This window comes from Schistocerca serialis, chromosome 3, assembly GCF_023864345.2.
Source record: "Schistocerca serialis cubense isolate TAMUIC-IGC-003099 chromosome 3, iqSchSeri2.2, whole genome shotgun sequence".
Lineage (NCBI taxonomy): Eukaryota > Metazoa > Arthropoda > Insecta > Orthoptera > Acrididae > Schistocerca > Schistocerca serialis.
Genome location: NC_064640.1, coordinates 881,142,834 through 881,165,239, shown reverse-complemented (window position 1 = coordinate 881,165,239; position 22,406 = coordinate 881,142,834).

Here is a 22,406-nt window from a genome sequence, read left to right as displayed (position 1 = left end):
GCTGAAGACGACACGTCTCCATTCGTCCCTCCATTCACGCCTGTCGCGACACCACTGGAGGCGGGCTGCACGATGTTGGGGCGTGAGCGGAAGACGGCCTAACGGTGTGCGGGACCGTAGCCCAGCTTCATGGAGACGGTTGCGAATGGTCCTCGCCGATACCCCAGGAGCAACAGTGTCCCTAATTTGCTGGGAAGTGGCGGTGCGGTCCCCTACGGCACTCTGTAGGATCCTACGGTCTTGGCGTGCATCCGTGCGTCGCTGCGGTCCGGTCCCAGGTCGACGGGCACGTGCACCTTCCGCCGACCACTGGCGACAAAATCGATGTACTGTGGAGACCTCACGCCCCACGTGTTGAGCAATTCGGCGGTACGTCCACCCGGCCTCCCGCATGCCCACTATACGCCCTCGCTCAAAGTCCGTCAACTGCACATACGGTTCACGTCCACGCTGTCGCCGCATGCTATCAGTGTTAAAGACTGCGATGGAGCTCCGTATGCCACGGCAAACTGGCTGACACTGACGGCGGCGGTGCACAAATGCTGCGCAGCTAGCGCCATTCGACGGCCAACACCGCGGTTCCTGGTGTGTCCGCTGTGCCGTGCGTGTGATCATTGCTTGTACAGCCCTCTCGCAGTGTCCGGAGCAAGTATGGTGGGTCTGACACATCGGTGTCAATGTGTTCTTTTTTCCATTTCCAGGAGTGTAAATAGGTGGAGAGACCCATCACAAATCTGTTTCGGTACTGGTTACAAATCACTGGATGTTTGCTGCTGGATCTTTGCTGTTCTTGTTGTACTTGCACAAATAGTACTTTCCTCCTCTCATGCCCTCACCTCCCCCTCTATTAGTGGACTTGTCCTAATTTTATCAGCAGTGGCACCAATATGTGAGCCATGTGTATAACTTTTGCCTTGTATTTCATTTCTCGAAATCATTCTACTGTCGATTTATTTTGACAGTTACTTTCAAAGATTTCAAAATTGCAGACACATATGACTCACAGCTCACAAGTGTTGGGAAAATATACCACAACATTCAGAATTCAGACAAAGAATATCTGGCAGATCACACTCAAATGATCTAACATAAGTAATAAAACTACTCGATGGGAAAGGAGTTGGAGTATGCCAGTAACATTTGTCCCTAATTAATGAGACGCCACATACTACCACGACTTATCCACCAATTACAGTATTAAAGTATATAGATCCGCCAGAAAAAATCAAAGAAATTATTAAATTTCCAGTTATTATCCGAAATCAACGCACACAAATCGTCGCTTCTGCCTTACTAAATATTCGTTCAGCAGCAATGAGACGTAAGATCACTCAAGACAAATCTGTCACAAAGGAGTTACAGAGAATAATATCATTTTAATAGGCGAGGTGTGCCATTGTAGCGGTCTGATGAATGTTGCTAATGATGCCCATAATGGAAACTCACTGTCCGGGAGCAGTTGTTGTATATTAGACACGCTGTCGCTGTGCTGCTGTGGGGGTATATTCGCAGGCTTCATTTCCTGATCCCATAATTCAGGCATTTGCTGCTCTTGTGGTGCAGACAATACAATCCCAGACAGCTGTATATCTTGGTTCAACATATCAGCGAGTGCTGACCGGGGAGGGGGCGTGAGGGGAGGATGGGGGAGGAGGGGGGGGCAGGTCACTGGACTGTTCGAAAAAGTAAAAATATCGTACGTATTTGTAAAAAAAAAACCTCTTAGAACATTAACAAAATTTTGTACATGGCTGCACGTTCAGAGGCCGTGAAGAGTTACAATTAAAAGAAAACAGCCCTCGGTCACTAATTTTTAACGAATTAACCGGGTTTCGACACTGCTAGGAGTGTCTTCCTCAGAATTTACACCAAAGAATAGTCTATAACATGGTCACAGAATTATGACTAAAAACGTATGATACAAATTATAAGTACGGAATTATCGTGAAAGACTGGCAGTACTTATGTGTCATTTATAAAATAATAAATATGCCAAAAGGGCATTAGTCACAAAGATATTTAAAATAAAAGAACTGTGATGGCGAGCCACTAAGGGCTGCTCGTTACTTGCGTGGTGCAGGTTGTAAACGCACTGAGGTGCCCGCGTTAACAAACGCGGCCAGGTGAACATGGCACTGCAACGAGAGCACCATCTAGTAGCCGTAGATACAATTAGGCTACTTCACATTGACAAGGGGAGGCCGCCAATTGTGAAATTCAGATTCGATTCATACTGCGCATAATAAAAGCTCATGGCCAGAGGTGTAATGTGGCAAAGCACCAAGATGCACTTCTCAGCCGTTGTCGAGAAAATCGACAGTTAAAAGAAACCGTTGCTGTGAAGTACGCTCTACCATTATTACATTTCTACAGCGTCGGGGCGCAGCGGTAAGCGCTCGGGTTTGTAATCCGAAGGCCGCCGGATCGAATCTCACGCCATGCAATTCTTTTTTTTAGTATTTGTTTTTTGTAATTCAAATATATATATATATATATATATATATATATATATATATATATATATATATATATATATATATATATATATAAATAATTCCCGGCAATCAGTTGCAACAATTATGCATATAATAAATTGTTGAAAGTCGTTTGTCGTGGAAAAACTGGCGACTTCGAACATCATTATTTTTTCCGCAAACAAAGTTGTATTTCACAAATGTTATTAATTGTCTTCATAATGTTAACCACGTATAGTTAACGGAAGACGTAGAAACGATATTCCGAAACGAATACGTATAGCGTAAGTCAAACGTTCGAATTAGAATAGAGACCCCACGAACACAAATTCGCTGTGGCAGGTATGAAATATAAACTCCGTTACTCGCTCGTTACACTTGAAGGACAGATGTTGAATGGGCCGAAACGAGCCGCCGCATAACAGCGTAGTTGCCTGCTAACTTCGAAAGAAGGTAGATGCGGTCCCTAGCGCAACTTATAACATCGTCGAAAATCAGTGGGGACGGGAGAGCTTTGGTACACCCTGTTAAAAAAACGGGAAAATGGAGGCGGTACAATTGGAGAGCGATCCGCCTTCACCAGCATGCATAAGCAATTCATTAATAGTATATATATATATATATATATATATATATATATATATATATATATATATATATTTGAATTACAAAAAACTAATAATAAAAAAAAATTGCATGGCGCGAGACTCGATCCGGCGACCGTCGGATTACGAACCCGAGCGCTTACCGCTGCGCCACGACGCTATTGAAATCTATTAATCGTAGAGAGTATTTCACCGCAACGGTTTCTTTTAACTGTCGATTTTCTCGACAACGGCTAAGAAGTGCATCTTGGTGTTTTGCCACATTACACCTCTGGCCATGAGCTTTTATTATGCGCAGTATGAATCCAATCTGAATTTCACAATTGGCGGCCTCCCCTTGTGAGATATAGGCAGAAATGATTATAAATAAACAGTATTTGGTACATATTGGAAAGCAATATCTGTTTGATAGTAGCGTACAACATAACATTTTGTCTACATCAAAGCTTATAACAGTAAGGTAAAACATGAAAGTATCGTTATGAAAATGTAGATAGGACTAAATTGCAACTTTTATAAAGAAATATTGACGTGAAATACAGCCAAGAAACATTTGATAATTAGAAAATATAGGACTACCTTAGAAGGAAAAGAACATTTCGGCAACCTGCACAAGGAGATCCGAAGTCAGATATCGAGTAACGGCTTTATACCGTTGAAAAAATTTTTGTTACGTATTCAAGAGAAAGAGCTTCACAAATTGAGCAAGTAAGTAACGCATTGATAGAGCTCTGGCGCTTATGCAAGCAGTTACTGGACTTTGCTTGCTTGACAGTTGTTGAATGTCCTCCTGAAGGATATCGTGCCAAATTCTGTACAATTGGCGTACTAGATGGTTAAAATCCTGGACTGGTAGGAAGGCCATGCCCATAATGCCTTAAACTTTCTCAGTTGGAAGATCTTGCTGCCTGAGGCATGGTTTTGCAAGCACGAAGACAAGCAATAGAAACTCTCGCCTTGTGTAGTGGGCAATATCTTGCTGAAATGTAAGCCCGGGATGGCTTACCATGAAGGCCAAAACAATGGGCCGTAAAATATCGTCCACCCACCGCTGTGCCGTAAGGGTGCCGCGGATGACAACCAAATGGGTCGGCCACAGCTCGTGGTCTAGTGGTTAGCGTTCCTGCCTCTGGATCACAGGATCCCACGTTTCATTCCCGGCCGGGATGGGGAATTTCTCAGCCCGGGGATTGGTTGTTTGTGTTGTCCTCATCATTTCATCATCATCATCATACTTGACATTGGCTAAATTGGACTCAATAAGGAAATTGGACTGTGTGAAAAATTGGGACTTTGTATGGGCGCTGATGACGTCGCAGTTGAGCGCCCAACAAAACCAAACGTCATTATCAAACCAAAGGCGTCAGGCTGTGGAATTAAATGGCACCCCCACCATCACGACTAGCTGTAGGGCCGTATGACCGGCGACAACCAGATTAGTATCCCACCGCTGTCCGGGCATCTCCAGACACGTTTTCGCTGGTCATGGGGTTCCAGTTCGAAGCGGTACTCATTAGTAAGCTAATTCTACTCCAGTCAATGATATTTCATGTCCCAATGACCAATGAAGTCGTGTTTGGAGAAGACCCGGATGGTGGTGGGATACCAACCTGACTCAGCCGTGATATGGCCCGACAACCAGGAGTGCTCGTCTCGGGTGCTCTTACATTTCTTAGCATGACTCCTTTGGTTGTCACCGGCGACATCCTTACAACACAGCGGTACGTCGACGATATTCTACGCCACGTTTCGTTGCCCTTCTTAGGAAGCCATCCTGAGCTTACATTTCAGCAAGATAATGCCCACCCGCACACGCCGAGAGTTTCTACTACCTGCCTTCATACTTTCCAAACGCTACATGAGCTAACAAGTTCTCCGTCTCTCCCAACTGTGAACGTTTGGAGTATTGTCGGCAGGAGTTTCCTATCAGTTCGGGATTTTGAATAGCTAGCGTGCCAATTGGGCAGAATTTGGCATCATATCCTTCAGAAGGACATTCAACAGCTCTATAAATCAACGCCAAGCCGAGTAACTGCTTGCATATGGGCCACAGGTGGACTAATGCGTTACTGACTCGTTCAATTTGTGAAGCTCTTTCTCTTGAATAAATAATCCAATTTTTCTGAAACTCTATTTGTTTGTCTGTCTGTACATGTACGTCACGTCTACCGATTTTCGTCCCATTCAGATAACTTCTTCGTGGTACGACATTTTTTTTTTAAAGAGTGCGTATTGTTCCTCTTGTAGGAGAACACACTAGTAGGAAAAATACCAGGACCACGTGCAATCTTTTCAGTGTGTCACGAAAACAAAGCCTATAATACAATACCGATTAAGAAGAGACGAAAGCACAAAATCCATATCTATAATAAGAGTGAACTCAGCCAGAATAGGGTAGCTTCCGGTGGTAGAACACGCCGCCACAGTCCCCTGTTTCTGCGCATGCGCAGTAAACTCGGAAATTTACGGCTCCTCACTCGACACAAACTACAGGTTAATGACATCATAGACACGATCGCGAACTGGTTGGTTGCTGATTTACACGCAGTCTCGAAAGGCGCAGTCGATTTTCACCAGAAGGTCAGTCGTGTGGAACGGGCTTAAGATCCTACATAACGTCATCATCCTCCTGAACTCATAGCTTTCATGTCAGTTGTGGGGTACCGATCAGCGCGAACCTTAATTAGGGAAAGCATCTTGGTTATGGGAAATCTCAGAACGCGGCCTGTCAGCTACATAGGTGAAAGAGACGGGGATTTGTTACAAGTGGTCACATCGAGCATATATGGGAGCCACAGTAGCGGTTGCCATGAGATTATGCAGCCTTGCATTTAACTTCACTGGAGAACTACAGCTTTCATAATTGTTAAGAAACTGGCTCAATAGATACGGCAGCAATATTCTTTCAAAAAATGGTTCAAATGGCTTTAAGCACTACGGGACTTGACATCTGAGGTCATCAGTCCCCTAGAACTTACAAGGGAACCTCCCCATCGCACCCCCCTCAGATTTAGTTATAAGTTGGCACAATGGATAGCCCTTGATAAACTGAACACAGATCAATTGAGAAAACAGGAAGAAGTTGTGTGGAACTGTGAAAAAATAAGCAAAATATACAAACTGAGTAGTCCATGGGCCACACAAGCAATATCATGGAGAGTCTGAGCTCAGGAGCGCCGTGGTCCGGTGGTAGCGTGAGCAGCTGCAGAACGAGAGGTCCTTGGTTCAAGTATTCCCTCGAGTGAAAATTTTACTTTCTTTATTTTTGCATAGTTGTTATCTGTCCGTTCGTTCATTGACGTCTCTGTTCACTGTAATAAGTTTAGTTTCTGTGTTTTGCGACCGCATCGCAAAACCGTGCGATTAGTAGACGAAAGGACGTGCCTCTCCAATGGGAACCGAAAACATTTGATCGCAAGGTCATAGGTCAACCGATTCCTCCACAGGAAAACACATCTGATGTATTCTATACGACACTGGTGACGGCATGTGCGTCACATGACAGGAATATGTTGTCGCCCCATCAAACTTGTACATTTGGCGAATGGGTAAAAAGATTCTTCTACCTTGCCCGATTTAGGTTTTCTTGTGGGTGTGATAATCACTCCCAAAAAAGTGATGAAAACATAAGAGTTTGTCACATAAACTGAAAATAAAAAGTTAAAACTTTTCACTCGATGGAGGATTTGAACCAAAGACCTTACCTTCCGCAGCTGCTCATGTTACCACGAGACCACGACGCTCCTGCGTTCCCAGCGCCCTTGATGTTGGTTATCTTGCCATGAACTACTCAGTTTCTATATTTTGTTTATTTTTTCATAGTTCCACAAAACTTCTTCCTGTTTTCTCAATTGATCTGTGTTCAGTTTTTCAAGGCCTATCCACTGTGCCAACTTATAACTAAATCTGAGAGGGGTGCGATGGGGAGGCTCCCTTGTTAGAACTACTTAAACCTAACTAACCTAAGGACATCACACACATCCACGCCCGAAGCAGGATACGAACCTGCGACCGTAGCAGCAGCGCGGTTCCGGACTGAAGCGCCTAGAACCACTCGGTCACAGAAGCCGGCGCAATATTCGTCCACAGGAAATCTGTCATATACTAGCGTTGTATGGAATATCGTCTGGCTCATACAACCAGCGCCAGTTCGCTACTGCCTGAAGCTCATTTTTATCAGATCACCGAAAAATATATGCTTCAATAAAACTATGTTAGGGCAAGGACCAGGCAAACTATTAATTGTGCTAATACGTGCACTAAAATCAATTCAGCACACACTCCACTGTAAAGTAAAAATTTAATTTAGAATTCTGTGACGCTTCAGTTTAACTGGAATCACTACTCCGTTATTAGATTCTTGTATTTAGTATATAAGTGAACCGATATTGTATTAATGATTTAATTAAGGCACCAAATTTCAATTCAAAGAGTCTGCACAGTTACTAACCGCAAAATATAATTTCATTCTGGAATATTTACTTTGTTAAAATTTGTCAAATATTTGCTTTTCAAACGTGATGTTAACATGATTACTAGCAAATTTTTCAGATCGGTCTGTGAAGTGCTTTTCGCATTTCAGGCTACTATCCTACTCTTTTTGTGTAAGTATTAGTACAGAACAGCAACTGTCCTTTTGCTTTGTGACTCAGAATCAGAGTAATTTACCCGTATTAGATTTTAATGCAATATTCCATATCCTCGTGTAGGTGATAGCAGTAAAAGGGTTTCGTCCATTTCATTAGGGAAAGCACAATCACTCATTTCTAAAGAAATCAGTAACGTTTGACAACGGGTTGCTAGATTAGTTATTGCGTGTCAAAGGTAGGTACGGGCGTTGCAAAACAAAAGGCTTCTTTTTCTACTTCAAGGTAACCAGTACTAGTCACAAAACATATTCAGACATTTTGTAAGGTAACTGGTTACTGCCAGCAAGGACGATCTAAGTACTGTTGTCAATTGCCTTTGGATATCTGTTAGAATGTGACGCATTACCATCCAGCTTACTCACGTTCCAGCTGCTATCAACAGTTCGTATCATCTCCTATGCAGATGGCTGGCTGAGAATAAGTGTTTCTCTCCCATGCCTCAATGATATTTCTTTGCGATGCCTTCTGCTCGTAAGTTGCTTTAAGTGGTGCAAATCGGGAGAAGATAATGCAATTAGCCAAATATTTGTGAACGATAACGCCACGTCGGTCTCAAAGAAAATACTCGAATCTTTTTTCAGCATCTGCAACTTCGAACATCACACGTTGATGCAGAAAATGTTCGACTGCTGCCCTGACCAGCACATTCTCCAGATCTCTCACCAATTTTTCAGCATCTGCAAGTTCCAACATCACACGTGAATGCAGAAAATGTTCGACTGCTGCCCTGACCAGCACATTCTCCAGTTGTCTCACCAAGTTTCTCGAAACTTTTAACAAATTTTGATACTATCGCGTTACTCAACTACACTGCGAAGTTAGTCTTCAAAGGCGTAACGTTTAACTGACTGCTGCAGACAAGTCTGGTTCAACTTCGTGTGTTGGACACAACTGGACGCTTCTTAACATATATCCACACGCAAACACACATTTTGAACACAAGCTGCCATATAAGTAACGATCTATTCACCGAAATTCCTCAATACACCGTTTCTTAGGCTATGCATTAAATAGATATTTCCAAATTTGATCAACTATATCTTCTTGCCCTCAACTTATGACGTACAACGTGCGTACAAAGTAATTATTTAAGGGAAAACTCGCTTGTAGCACTATTGCAGTGGCCAGTTTTTGGTTCCAGTTTAGGTTTTTTTTTTGTTTTTATTTCGTGGATCATATGCTCGACAACTCGGCATGATGTGGACCGTGTCAGGAGGTTCACAAATAGGATACACTTTCTCTGTGAAAATATGGCTACATATCGCCCAGTTATGTAATTGGATTTTTTATTTTAATCATAATCTACAACCAAATTTGATAAACGTAACCCAATTACATAACTACTATCTTCTCAGATTTAATCAACGAAGTAGAATGAGGCGTCAAGAAGAAATGAGTTCAGTTTGTTTTTACAACTGTCATCTGTCGGCACCTTCCACCCGCTAGGAGGGTGATGAAATACTTCTATGGTTGCATTCTTTGCTCCTTTCCGTGGAAAGGTAAGGTTAAAATAGAAAAGGAGGAGGCTATGTCTTTTCAGGAGTTATATTTATAGATGCTATTCGAAATAGATTTCGTAAGTGGCGCTTTAGTCCGGAACTGCGCTGCTGCTACGGTCGCAGGTTCGAATCCTGCCTCGGGCATGGATGTGTGTGATGTCCTTAGGATAGTTACGTTTAAGTAGTTCTAAGTCTAGGGGACTGACGACCTCAGATGTTAAGTCTCATAGTGCTTAGAGCCATTTGAACCATTTTTAAATTTCGTATATCAATAAATGTACTGAGAGGGTGTTGTTAGTATGCCAAATTTTTTAAATAGTTGCTTACATGAAGTTTGATGATGGACATCATATATTATCCTTACCCCGTGCAATGTGAGTCTATCAATGTAATTGCCCCAAAAATTATTCCATATGACATCAATGAATGGAACTACGCAAACTAAGGTAATTTTCTGGTGCTTTCATCACCAAAATCAACTATTACAGATGGAGCTAATGTTGCTGAACTCAAGCGCTTGAGAAGATCTGTAATATGCGACTTCCATTTAAGTTTCTGAACAACGTGCTTCCCCAGAGATTTTGGACAATCATTTTTACGTATTTCATTTATCCTGTGCTGTGGCGTGGTTAATGGTAATACATCTTGCATTGTACAGATTTGAATGAACCGTGTTTTCTGTATGGTAAGTGACAGTCCATTTACTGAGAACCACTCAGTAATACTTCTGAATAATTAACTTATTTGATTACGTAGGCTTTCCCTGCGAAATAAATCTTGAAAGTCTCTTCGGGTTTGCTGCAGGATCCTAAAATCAACTTGGTCCGATATTTCGGCGCTCCAGCTGGTCGCCATAGCCAAGAAAATGCTGCTTCTGCTGATGAGTCCTGCTGAGAACTGACGCCAGGCTGCAAATCGACGTCCTATATAGGGCACGGTTCAGTACACGGCGCATGCGCCGCCCATCACGGATGCTGCCCTCCAAGACAGGGAGGTGGCGTCGCCCTTAGTGGAACACTGCTGGCAACGATATATCGCACTCAGGGCCGCACCGAAGAACGTTCAATTTTTATGCGAGACGATACAGGATTCCACGTCTTGCTAAGAGGAAACCCATTGCCTCTGTTGATTAAATTATCCGCCAACCTAATTTAAATCGCCTCTTTATAGACACTGTTCCAAAAACCGGAAATGTTGGCAGCTACCACAGTTTCATCAAATTTCATACTGTGTCCCTCATTTAAGCAGTGTTCTGCTACTGCCGATTTTTCTGGCTGTTGTAGCCTCGTATGTTCCACACACCTGTCATGCACTGTGCGAATAGAATGGACAACGTAAGCTTTCCCACACTGACACGGAATTTTGTACACACCGGGTTTCCTAAGCCCCAAATCATCTTTCACAGAGCCGAGTAGTGCCCAATTCTTAGAAGGTGGACGGAACACACTCTTAATGTTAAACGATATGCCTCCAGCATAAGGAAGAAAGGCCACCGATCTATGTTCCTCTTCATGCACCTCCGGAGATGGTCCAAACGATTCTGCTTCTCGGAGTATTCATTTTCCTTAAAAACAGCCATCAAATGCGCAAGTTCTTGGGTTACGCTATCCGCGTCGGAATTTATTAACTTATTGTTCGCTCTGTCGTTGCAGCTCTGTCGGGCTTGATTATGATGCTTTTATTATCAGCAAAGAGTCCATTTTCTGTTTCATCTTCATCAGTGAAAGATGAAAAGTTGCTTGTCTAAATCATGAACAAGAATGGTCCTTGTATTGAACCTTGTGGAATGCCAGTAGTTATTTCTCCCAAACAAGAAAAAGAATCATCTTGAGAACTACATGGCAGTTTGAAACTTCCTGGCAGATTAAAACTGTGTGCCCGACTGAGACTCGAACTCGGGACCTTTGCCTTTCGTGGGCGAGTGCTCTACCATCTGAGCTACCCAAGCACGACTCACGCCCCGTCCTCTTGGAAGGTAGGAGACGAGATACTGGCAGAAGTAAGGCTGTGAGGACCGGGCGTGAGTCGTGCTTCGGTAGCTCAGATGGTAGAGCACTTGCCCGCGAAAGGCAAAGGTCCCGCGTTCGAGTCTCGGTCGGGCACACAGTTTTAATCTGCCAGGAAGTTTCATATCAGCGCACACTCCGCTGCAGAGTGAAACTCTCATTCTGGATACATGGCAGTTTACTTCTAAATATCAAGTGAACCATGTACTCGGTATACGTCGAAAGCCATAGACTTTAAGCATCTCGCAAATAATGTTGTCAGTTGCACAGTCAAATGCTTGAGATCACAAAAAGTCCCGGCTACCGAAAGACTGTGTGATACATTATCAAGCGTCGGGATTATCAATTCAGGTGTTAGGATTATGTCCCGGTTCTGAGATGGCCGTAAACTGGTGTAGACCGGGACGCGGAGCGGCGTTGCGCTAGAGCCGCTGCGTCGCAGGTGATTGAGCCGCGGCGTAAAGCCGCATTCCGGCCGCCGTAAAGTGCAGCCAGGCGGGGGCGTGTGGTGCGGTGTCGCGCCGCGCTGCCCGCGCATCAGGATTCCGGCGGCTTGGCTTACGCACAGGCACGCAGCTCTCTGTGCCAGCGCACACGTCTCTCTCCTCGCTCTGTACTCCGCGCAGAATCGGCATACGAGGCAACACAAGGTTCACTCCCGTGGCAGGACGTTAAACCCTGAGCTTCTTTCACTTTTCCACAAGACTGAAATTCAATTACATAGGACCACTACTGTCTTCTAAAAATCATTTCCATAGCTGCTACCTCCACCTTTAAGTGCCAAACTTGACGACGTCAACGATTCCATCGCTCATAACGCTGTGGGTCTGCGTTCTTCTAAAAATCATTTCTATAGCGGTTAACTCCAGCATTAAATGCCGAGCTTGACGACGTCTACAATTCCATCGCTCATAACACTGTGGACCTGCTTCTGTATTCGTATCGGTGTAGAATCTGGACCTAAAATTGCACTACTGGCCATTCAAATTGCTACAACAGGAAGAAATGCAGATGATAAACGGGTATTCATTGTACAAATATATTATACTAGAACTGACATGTGATTACATTTTCACGCAATTTGGGTGCATAGATCCTGAGAAGTCAGTACCCAGAACAACCGCCTCTGGCCGTAATAACGGCCTTGATGCGCCTGGGCATTGAGTCAAACAGAGCTTGGATGGCGTGTACAGGTACAGCTGCCCATGCAGCTTCAACACCATACCACAGTTCATCAAGAGTAGTGACTGGCAAATTGTGACGAACCACTTGCTCGGCGACCATTGACCAGACGTTTTCAATTGGTGAGACATCTGGAGAATGTGCTGGCCAAGGCAGCAGCCGAACGTTTTCTGTATCCAGAAAGGCCCGTACAGGACCTGCAACATGCGGTCCTGCTGAAATGTAGGGTTTCGCAGGGATCGAATGAAGGGTAGAGCCACGGGTCGTAACACATCGTCCACTCTTCAAAGTGCCGTCAATGACAACAAGAGGTGACCGATACGTGTAACCAATGGCACCACATACCATCACGCCGAGTGATACGCCAGTATGGCGATGACGAATACACGCTTACAATGTGCGTTCACCGCGATGCCTCCAAACACGGATGCGACCATCATGATGCTGTAAACAGAACCTGGATTCATCCGAAAAAAATGACGTTTTGCCATTCGTGCACCTAGGTTCGTCGTTGAGTGCACCATCGCAGGCGCTCCTGTCTGTGATGCTGATAGTCCATGCTGGTGCAAACGTCGTCGAACTGTTCGTGCAGATGGTTATTGTCTTGCAAACGTCCCCATCTGTTGACTCAGGGATCGAGACGTGGCTGCACGATCCGTTACAGCCAAGCGGATAAGAAGCTTGTCATCTCGACTGCTAGTGATACGAGGCCGTTGGGATCCAGCACAGCGTTCCATATTACCCTCCTGAACCCAACAATTCCATATTCTTCTAACAGCCATTGGATCCCGACCAACAGCAATGTCGCGATACGATGAACCGCAACCGCGATAGGCTACAATCCGAACTTTCTCAAAGTCGGAAATGTGATGGTACGCATTTCTCCTCCTTACACGAGGCATCACAACAACGTTTTACCAGGCAACACCGGTCAACTGCTGTTTGTGTATGAGAAATCGGTTGGAAACTTGCCTCATGTCAGCACGTTGTAGGTGTCGCCACCGGCGTCAACCTTGTGTGAATGCTCTGGAAAGCTAATCATTTGCATATCACAGCATCTTCTTCCTGTTGGTTAAATTTCGTATCTGTAGCACGTCATCTTTGTGGTGTAGCAATTTTAATGGCCAGTAGTGTATTTACTGTCTGGGTACCCAAAATGGTTTTCGGACTGTCTGCTTCAGTATTTGCTTTGTTAGCAGTGTCAGTGTCATGACTTGCCGTTAGGCGCTGCTTCTGGTACAGTGACGTAAGTCTGGAACCCAAGTGTGCATTACAGTTGCAGGCAGTCGCCATGGGTCTGGACAAGGTGTGCAGGGCTTCAGTCGTAGGACTGTGTGATCGAAATCACAACAAGAGAGATGCTGCTTTTTGCGACTATCGATGCACTAAACGAAAACGGAGAGGTCTTCTTTCCTCGCCGGCCGCTGTGGCCGAGCGGTTCTAGGCCCTTCAGTCTAGAACCGCACGACCGCTACGGTCGCAGGTTCGAATGCTGCCTCGGGCACGGATGTGTGTGATGTCCTTAGGTTAGTTAGGTAAGTAGTTCTAAGTTCTAGGGGACTGATGACCACAGCAGTTAAGTCCCATAGTGCTCAGAGCCATTTGAACCATTTTTGAACCTCTTTCCTCACCGGGGTTGAGGAATATAATTCGGAAGTTCGAATTAACTCGTGATTTTGGAATTACTTCTGCCAGAGGTCGACGGCCAATTTCACCACAGATTGTTCAATGAGTTACTGTTGCTGTGGCTGAGATCTTCAAGCACTGCACGAGCTGAGCTGTGCACGACAGTTGAAAGTTCCATGGTCCATCGTGCTAAGAGTACTGTGAACAGTTGTGGAATGGAATCTCTAGCCGGCCGGGGTGGCCGAGAGGTTCTAGGCGCTACAGTCTGTAACCGCGCGACTGTTAGGGTCGCTCGTTCGAATCCTGTTTCGGGCATGGATGTGTGTGATGTCCTTAGGTTAGTTAGGTTTAAGTAGTCCTAAGTTCTAGGGGACTAATGACCTCAGATGTTAAGTCCCATAGTGCTCAGAGCCATTTGAACCATTTTTGAACCTCTTTCCTCACCGGGGTTGAGGAATATAATTCGGAAGTTCGAATTAACTCGTGATTTTGGAATTGCTTCTGCCAGAGATCGACGACCAATTTCACCACAGATTGTTCAACGAGTTACTGTTTCCGTGGCTGAAAATGGTGGACGCAATTTGCGATCTTCAAGCACTGCACGAGCTGAGCTGTGCACGACAGTTGAAAGTTCCCTAGTCCATCGTGCTAAGAGTGCTGTGAACAGTTGTGGAATGGAATCTCTAGCCGGCCGGGGTGGCCGAGCGATTCTAGGCGCTATAGTCTGGAACCGCGCAACCGTTAGGGTCGCAGGTTCGAATCCTGCCTCGGGCATGAATGTGTGTGATGACCTTAGGTTAGTTAGGTTAAAGTAGTTCTAAGTTCTAGGGGACTGATGACCACAGCAGTTAAGTCCCATAGTGCTCAGTGCCATTTGAACCATTTTTTTTGGACTCTCTAGTGCGGTTTCATACTGTCGTGGATGCAGGTGGTTGTCACATTGAGCAACGTATTTAACCTAGAACGTAAACATGGTACGCAATTAACAAATGTTAATCTCTCTTGTGGAAATTACAGTGTGTTTCTTTCAATGATTAATGCGTTATTTCTCTTCCGGAAGTGGCTCTGAGCGCTATGGGACTTAACAGCTGAGGTCATCAGTCCCCTAGAACTTAGAACTACTTAAACCTAACTAACCCAAGGACATCACACACATTCATGCCCGAGGCAGGATTCGAACCTGCGACCGTAGCGGTCGCGCGGTTCCAGACTGAAACGCCTAGAACCGCTCGGCCACTCCGGCTGGATTTCGCAAGTCGTGACAATTGTTTTCACAAAGTTTTTTTGTCCTACAATTCGCATTGTTTTCATGGGGGCGCTCTCAACTAGCGAAAGTTGAATTATAACCACCCTGTACAAAGTAGATTTAGGTACTCTTACACCACTGCATGAAGTTAATCGGTCCTTAATTCCGCGAACGGTTATCCTCCATCATTCTTAACGACTTCATAATAATGCACCAAAAAATTCTGAATCATCTGGGTGTATATTAGGACAGACACTTCAACTGGGTCGATAAGGGTAAAAGAACGGACGCGCATTATTACAAACCAATATCCTTAACATTTATTTGCTGCAGAATTCTTGAACATAATCTGAGTTCGGATACAATACACTTGCTTGAGACAAAATCAAATGGCTCTGAGCACTATGGGACTCAACTGCTGTGGTCATAAGTCCCCTAGAACTTAGAACTACTTAAACCTAACTAACCTAAGGACATCACACACATCCATGCCCGAGGCAGGATTCGAACCTGCGACTGTAGCGCCTTTAACCGCTCGGCCACTCCGGCCGGCTAGCTTGAGACAGATTTTGAAATCGTCACTCGTACGAAACTCAGCTTGTCCTTTTCTCACATAACATCCTCCTAACCATGCTTAGGAGTAACAGGCAGAGTACATATTCCTAGATTTCCGGAAAGAGTTAGACACGGTGCGTCATTGAGACTGTCAACAAATATTCGTGCATACGGAATCGGTTTCCATTTAGTGAGTGGCTCGAAGTCTTCGTAAGTAATAGAACCCATTACGTCGTCCTTGACGACGAGTGGACATCAGAGATGAGGATATCGTCAGTAGCGCCCCAGAGAAGTGTAATAGGACCTCTCTTATTCCCTATATACAACGCTATCTGACGGATGGGGTGAGCACCAGTTTTTGATTATTTACTGATGATGCTGTAGTATACTTGATATTATTGTCGTTGAGTGATTGTAGGAGGATACATGATGACTAAGAATATCTATTTTGAGCAATGAGTGGTATCTTGTTCTAAATGTAGAAAAATGTAAGTTAATCGATATGAATAGGAAAACCAATCGTCTGATGTTCGAATACTGTATTAATGGTGTTCTGGTTGACACAGTCACGTCACTTAAATATCTACGAGTTACGTTTGTAACCGTCCTGTTAAATTGTTAAAAAGCTTAGTCAGCCGGTGTTGTAATTTTGAAATGAGAATTAGTATTGTAAGTAGGCTGTTTAGGTTTTTATGTTGGTAATGCCACGTAGCGCTCTATATGAACATAACTGACTGTGCTGTGTGAAGTCTGTGGCTGGTTTCCATTGTTGGAATATTTGCTATTGTAGTGTTGGGCAGTTGGATGTGAACAGCGCGTAGCGTTGCGCAGTTGGAAGTGAGCCGCCAGCAGTGGTGGATGTGGGGAGAGAGATGGCGGAGTTTTGAGAGCGGATGATCTGGACGTGTGCAGTATTGGCGCTCGCTGTATTGCAGTAGTTCGAGTAACGAAGAGTTTTGTGAGGTAAGTGATTCATGAAAGGTATAGGTTATTGTTAGTCAGGGCCATTCTTTTGTAGGGATTATTGAAAGTCAGATTGCGTTGGGCTAAAAATATTGTGTGTCAGTTTATTGATGATCTGAATAAGTAAAGAGAAAAATATCTGTGCAAGTTCAGTTTTGCTCATCTGTTTGAAAATAAAATAACGTAATGGGTTTATCAGCACAGTAATTCATTATTTTTCTAAGGGGATGTTTCAGTATGAACGTCGCGTAATAGATACAGCGCGTCAAGCGCCAATGCGACACAAGCAAAGGTCAATTGTGGAAACAAAGCCACTGAATATTAAAAGTAATGTTATTAAGGAATACACCGGACTGACTACACAAAATAAGAGGACACGTACATATGCGAGTGAGTTATTCAAAATAAGAATTAAAATTGTAAGGGTAATGGGTCATAAGTATAGTTACGTCGGTACACACTCAGTTTTTTCCGAACGTACGATCAGGATAGAGGCACGTACATTGTAAATACTATCATTCTCCGTGGTCTGGGTAAAAGGAATTGTGGTTAAAATGCATTTATTCATCTAAGAAAGAAAATGATCGGACTTTGTAATTAAATGAAAAGAAAGATTGCAGGTTCTGAAAGTCGCGGCAAATATGACCTAAGTAATGAACCTGACACTGGAGGCCACGGAGGGAAAGAGCTGAACACATTCACGTACCTCTATTGTTGAGCAGCGTCGTCGTGAAGATCGTCGCCTCCATCTAAATTCTGCATACAAAATTAAAATAATAATAATCCTCCAAAGTTATAGGTCCATGGTATCGTAAATGAGAAAGTTGTATTGTTTCAGAAGTTGCTTTCATTATTTAGCACAATTTCACTAAAATTAAAAGACCACTTCGTTTATACGTCTAATCACCAGGACATGAGAACCACGAAAGGTAATACGTAGGTTGGAACTTAAATAGTGGCAACCCTGCTGTGCAGACACTGTGCAATGAAATCTACTATTGTCGCTGATAGTACCCGTTGTTGACACACACAGGTTGCCTCCGAGCAAATGGACTCGCGCGACCGACGTCACCGGCGTGCGCATAATCGAGGGAAACACAGTCACTTATGAGCGAGCGGTCTAACGTAACAGTGTCACTAAGTTTTCGAAACAGGAACAACGGAGTTGGATCAAGATTGAATATGCCAGAGGTCGTACAGCACGACAGTGTCATCAAGGTCTTCAAAAGGCGTGCGGGGAATCGGCATTGCCGTACATAACAGTGTCACGTTGGGTAAAAGCCTTCAACGAAGGTCGGCAAACTGTGGCAGACAAGCATAGGGCAGATCGTCCTAGCGTCTCTGTTGCCGCGTTAGTGAACAGTGATCGACGCCATACGATTCGTGAGCTCGCCCACGAAACCGGATTAGCGCATACGACTGTGCTTCGCATCCTGAAGGAACGCCTGGACATGCGAAAAATTGCATCACGATGGGTTCCGCATGACTTTACGGAAATGCAGAAATTGATGCGTTACGACGCTGCTCAGACGCACTTGGAGCGCTATGAGCGCGAAGGAGAGGCTTTCTTACGCCGTATCGTAACACTGGACGAGACATGGGTCACATCGTACGAGCCAAAACTGAAAAGCTAATACAACGAATGGCATCATTATGGGTCGCCGAGAAAGTCGAAAATGTGTCAGAACCCCAGTATGGTGAAAGTTATGGTGATTCTCGTGTACGACTGTGATGGTGTTATCCTAACGCATTACGTTCCTCCACGGCAGACTGTCAATGCACAGTATTATTGTTCGGTTTTGGAACATCACCTGCGACCAGCTTTGCGAAAGAAGCGGCGACACTTTCTGCGCAACCCACCCATCATTTTGCACGACAATGCGCGGGCGAATACAGTGCAAGCTGTGGCTGCACTGTTCGGTCGATGGGACTGGAAAGTACTGTACTATCCACCATACTCCCCGGACTTAAGTCCTTGTGAATTTGATTTGATTCCGATGATGAAGGAACCACTTAGTGGCATTCGCTTCAGAACTGTTCCAGAGATTCGACAGGCAGTAGACCGCTCCATTCGCGCCATCAACAGAACAGGCTCTGCTAACGGTAAACTACGCCTTCCTCATCGCTGGCAATGGATTCTAAACAACGCTGGTGACTACTGTCAAGGATAGTAACAGGTGCAAACATGTAACTCTTTTGTATCGGTTGTGAATAAATAGTTGCCACTATTTAAGTTCCAACCCTCGTATTACTAAAACTAATGAACGAAGAGCGTAAATTTGTCTTTGGTATGAGAGTCGAATAATTATCAAAACATTTATCAATAAGAAAAAATTATTAAGCTCCTGTGTATGTTGCAAAGCGATATGAAATGAAGCTAGCATGTAAGGCCAGTAATAGAGAAGGAGAATGGTAGACTTCGGTCTGCTGGGAGAATTTCGGGGAAACGTAGCTCATCAATGAAGAAGGCCGCGTAGAACACTAGTGCAACCCATTTTCGAATATTGCGTGATTGTTTTGGATCACCGCCAGGTCCTATTAAAGGAAAACATCGAAGCCGTTCAGAGGTGGGTTGCTAGATTTGTTGCCGGTAGGTTTGATCAACATGCGAGTATTACGGAAATGCTTCGTGAAATCAATTGGTAATCCCTGGACAGAAGACGATGTTCTTTTCGAGAAACGCCATTGAAAAACTTTAATGAACCGACATCTGAAGCTGACTACTGTAAGATTCTACTCCTGCCAACGTACATTTCGCGTAAGTACCACGAACGTAAGATAAGGTAAATTAGGGCTCGTACGAGGCATATAGACAAAAACATGCAAACACCGAAGAAGATAGAAGAGACTGAACATGAAAAACACATCCTTAAAGACATAGCTTACAATAATGTCTTCAGACCCGAAATAGTTGACAGCATTCACTCAAAGATTATAAATAAAAACTCCAATACTTGAATAAAATAACCCTCGAACGTTACACAAAGAAAAAGGTAGCATTCGCCAGTATGGACTTCATCGGCCCAATATCCCATAACATTGCACGGACCTGTAACAGGATTGGTGTTCAAATAAATTTTAGAAACAAACACATGCTGTCTAGATTACTTACACACAAGGTTGAACACTCTGAACCACTCCAGAAATCTGGGGCTTATAGGATTACCTGTGTTGATTTTGAATGCATATATATTGGCCAGACAGGAAGAAGTTTTAAGGAAAGGTACCGAGAACACACAACACTTCACACTGTAAAACATTCAACGTTCAAACATCTACTAACCGAGAACCACCATGTCACGAGTATTGACAAGAATACTGAATTTTATAGACAAAGAGGGGACTATGGACCTATTAGAAGACCTAGAAATTTATATTGCGTCCCAGAAAGAACCACTGAACCTCCTAAATGATCAGGTCGAATCAAAGAATAAGGCATTCTTCGAGAATTTTCGGAATCTCTTATGTAGCTAAGAGCCCACCTAACCCACATATTTTACCCTTGCCACGCTCGATGTTAGTATTCCATTTTAACTATATGACTGTCATTGTTTTAAATAGGTCTATTTTTTAACCAGGAAGTCTTACACCTGTAGATGCATTTATTTATATATATAGGGTTACCTGTCTGTATATGTGGACAACTATGTGTGTGAATGATTGTACATCTTTCAGGTATACACATGTGACACCATTGTATTTTCTGCATGTAGATTGAATACTGTTTTGTTATACAGCCCATATGCATTGCTATCAGACATATAGTGAAGTATTCCATAGTATCTTGGACTTTTGCCCACGTTTTTTACTTTTTTATTTTATTACCACGTCGCTTCTGGCCCTCTCTTTCATTATGTTCGATGTGTAATGTATGACCTATCAACTGCACTTTCGTGCGTATAAAAGGTCTCTCCCTTTCTCCAGCCAGTGATGAGGTTACTTTAAGAATATAATAAGAGTGAAGAGTTTGGAGTTTGATTCGGAGTAGTTTACACCGTATCCATACGTCTTTCACACGTCTGCACTCAATATATCGACTCTCGATATTGTAAGTTGCTCAAAAAATGCTCAAATGTTTGTGAAATCTTATGGGACTTAACTGCTAAGGTCATCAGTCCCTAAGCTTACGCACTACTTAACCTAAATTATCCTAAGGACAAACACACACATCCATGCCCGAGGGAGGACTCGAACCTCCGCCGGGACCGGATATTGTAAGCTGACTGTTCCTTTGGCAATGTGTTATCTGTTTACTATCTTTGACCCACTGGAGTAAACTTCACACTAGTTACTGCCCGCCATCTATGTGGAGCACGTGTTGGTCTCACCGCGGACTTCTAGTACGCAGCCACACATAATTGATATCATCAAAGTGTACGGTGAGTTGGTAAAATGTTGCCTACATATACGTCTCATACGTAGTAATAACGAAATACGACCATTTCTCTATTCGTATACCGTGTGTTACAGTCACGTCACTTTCGGAATGACTTAGCTTCCTTGTAGGCTAGAAGTTCACGTGTTTGACGTTTGCTACGAACACGGTTATCTAAACGACGTGCTTATGAGGAACCCGCACCCCGTATTTGTCGTTTCTGAACTTTACCGTATTACTTTAACAGAATAGCCGAGTCCCTGATATAAAATCAGGTAGCATGGTAGATTTTCAAGCAATAACGAATAGGAAACTACACGCCAACTTGTATAGTTAACGTATTTATTAAAGTATTTAGTTCACCTATCACTATGCGTTTAGAAGATTATGCAAGTTGTGCTGGAGGAACGTAGCGCTAGGCAAACTGGGACATTCACCTTCAGTATACGCCGTGTCTTTATGACTCCTGTTCCACTGTAGACGTTAACATAAAATTCAATTCCACCTTGGTTATTGGTACCGCCATGACATTTTTTTCATAATGAACGACTTTGATCTGAAACGTTCTGTACAAAGATCTGTATTTCATGTTATAATTCCATATTAGTGCTTGCAGGCTCGTCACATGTTTGCAATATGTTATTGGCAGTGACTGACGACGTTCTCACCTCAGAAAATGATTATATTTCACCTATGGTTAAACAACGCAAGAGATTGTAGTTTGGTGATGAAATAATGATGCGGATGTGTTCTGTTCCACAATCATTGCACAGTAATAACGATTGTGTAATTGGAATCCAGATCATTTGATCAGTAGCCTTCTTTGCAGTTTGAACCACTACCTCTGGTAGCCTTTGACATACAGTATAGAACATTAATGTCCGTAGTATGAACAGTAACTAACCCCTTCCTTTGAAGCTGTTTCTTCGTTAATATGGATAAATACTGTCATAGATATTTACAAATATAGTGCTGTAATATGACTAACATTCCTTCGATCAGATGGTGCATTATCGTGAGATATGTCCTGTTAATGGTTACCGGTTGTCTGGTAACCATTTTTCCAATCATTACAAAGGATTTTCACGGTTATCCGTCTTATATATGGGAATTCGGCCCTAGATTGTGTCGAATTTCGTATATTTGGGTTGATTCCCCTGGTGTGGAGATCTTTCCGTGTAGTATTGTGTAAAAGACAAGCAGTTCATGTTTCTGTACTCGTTTAT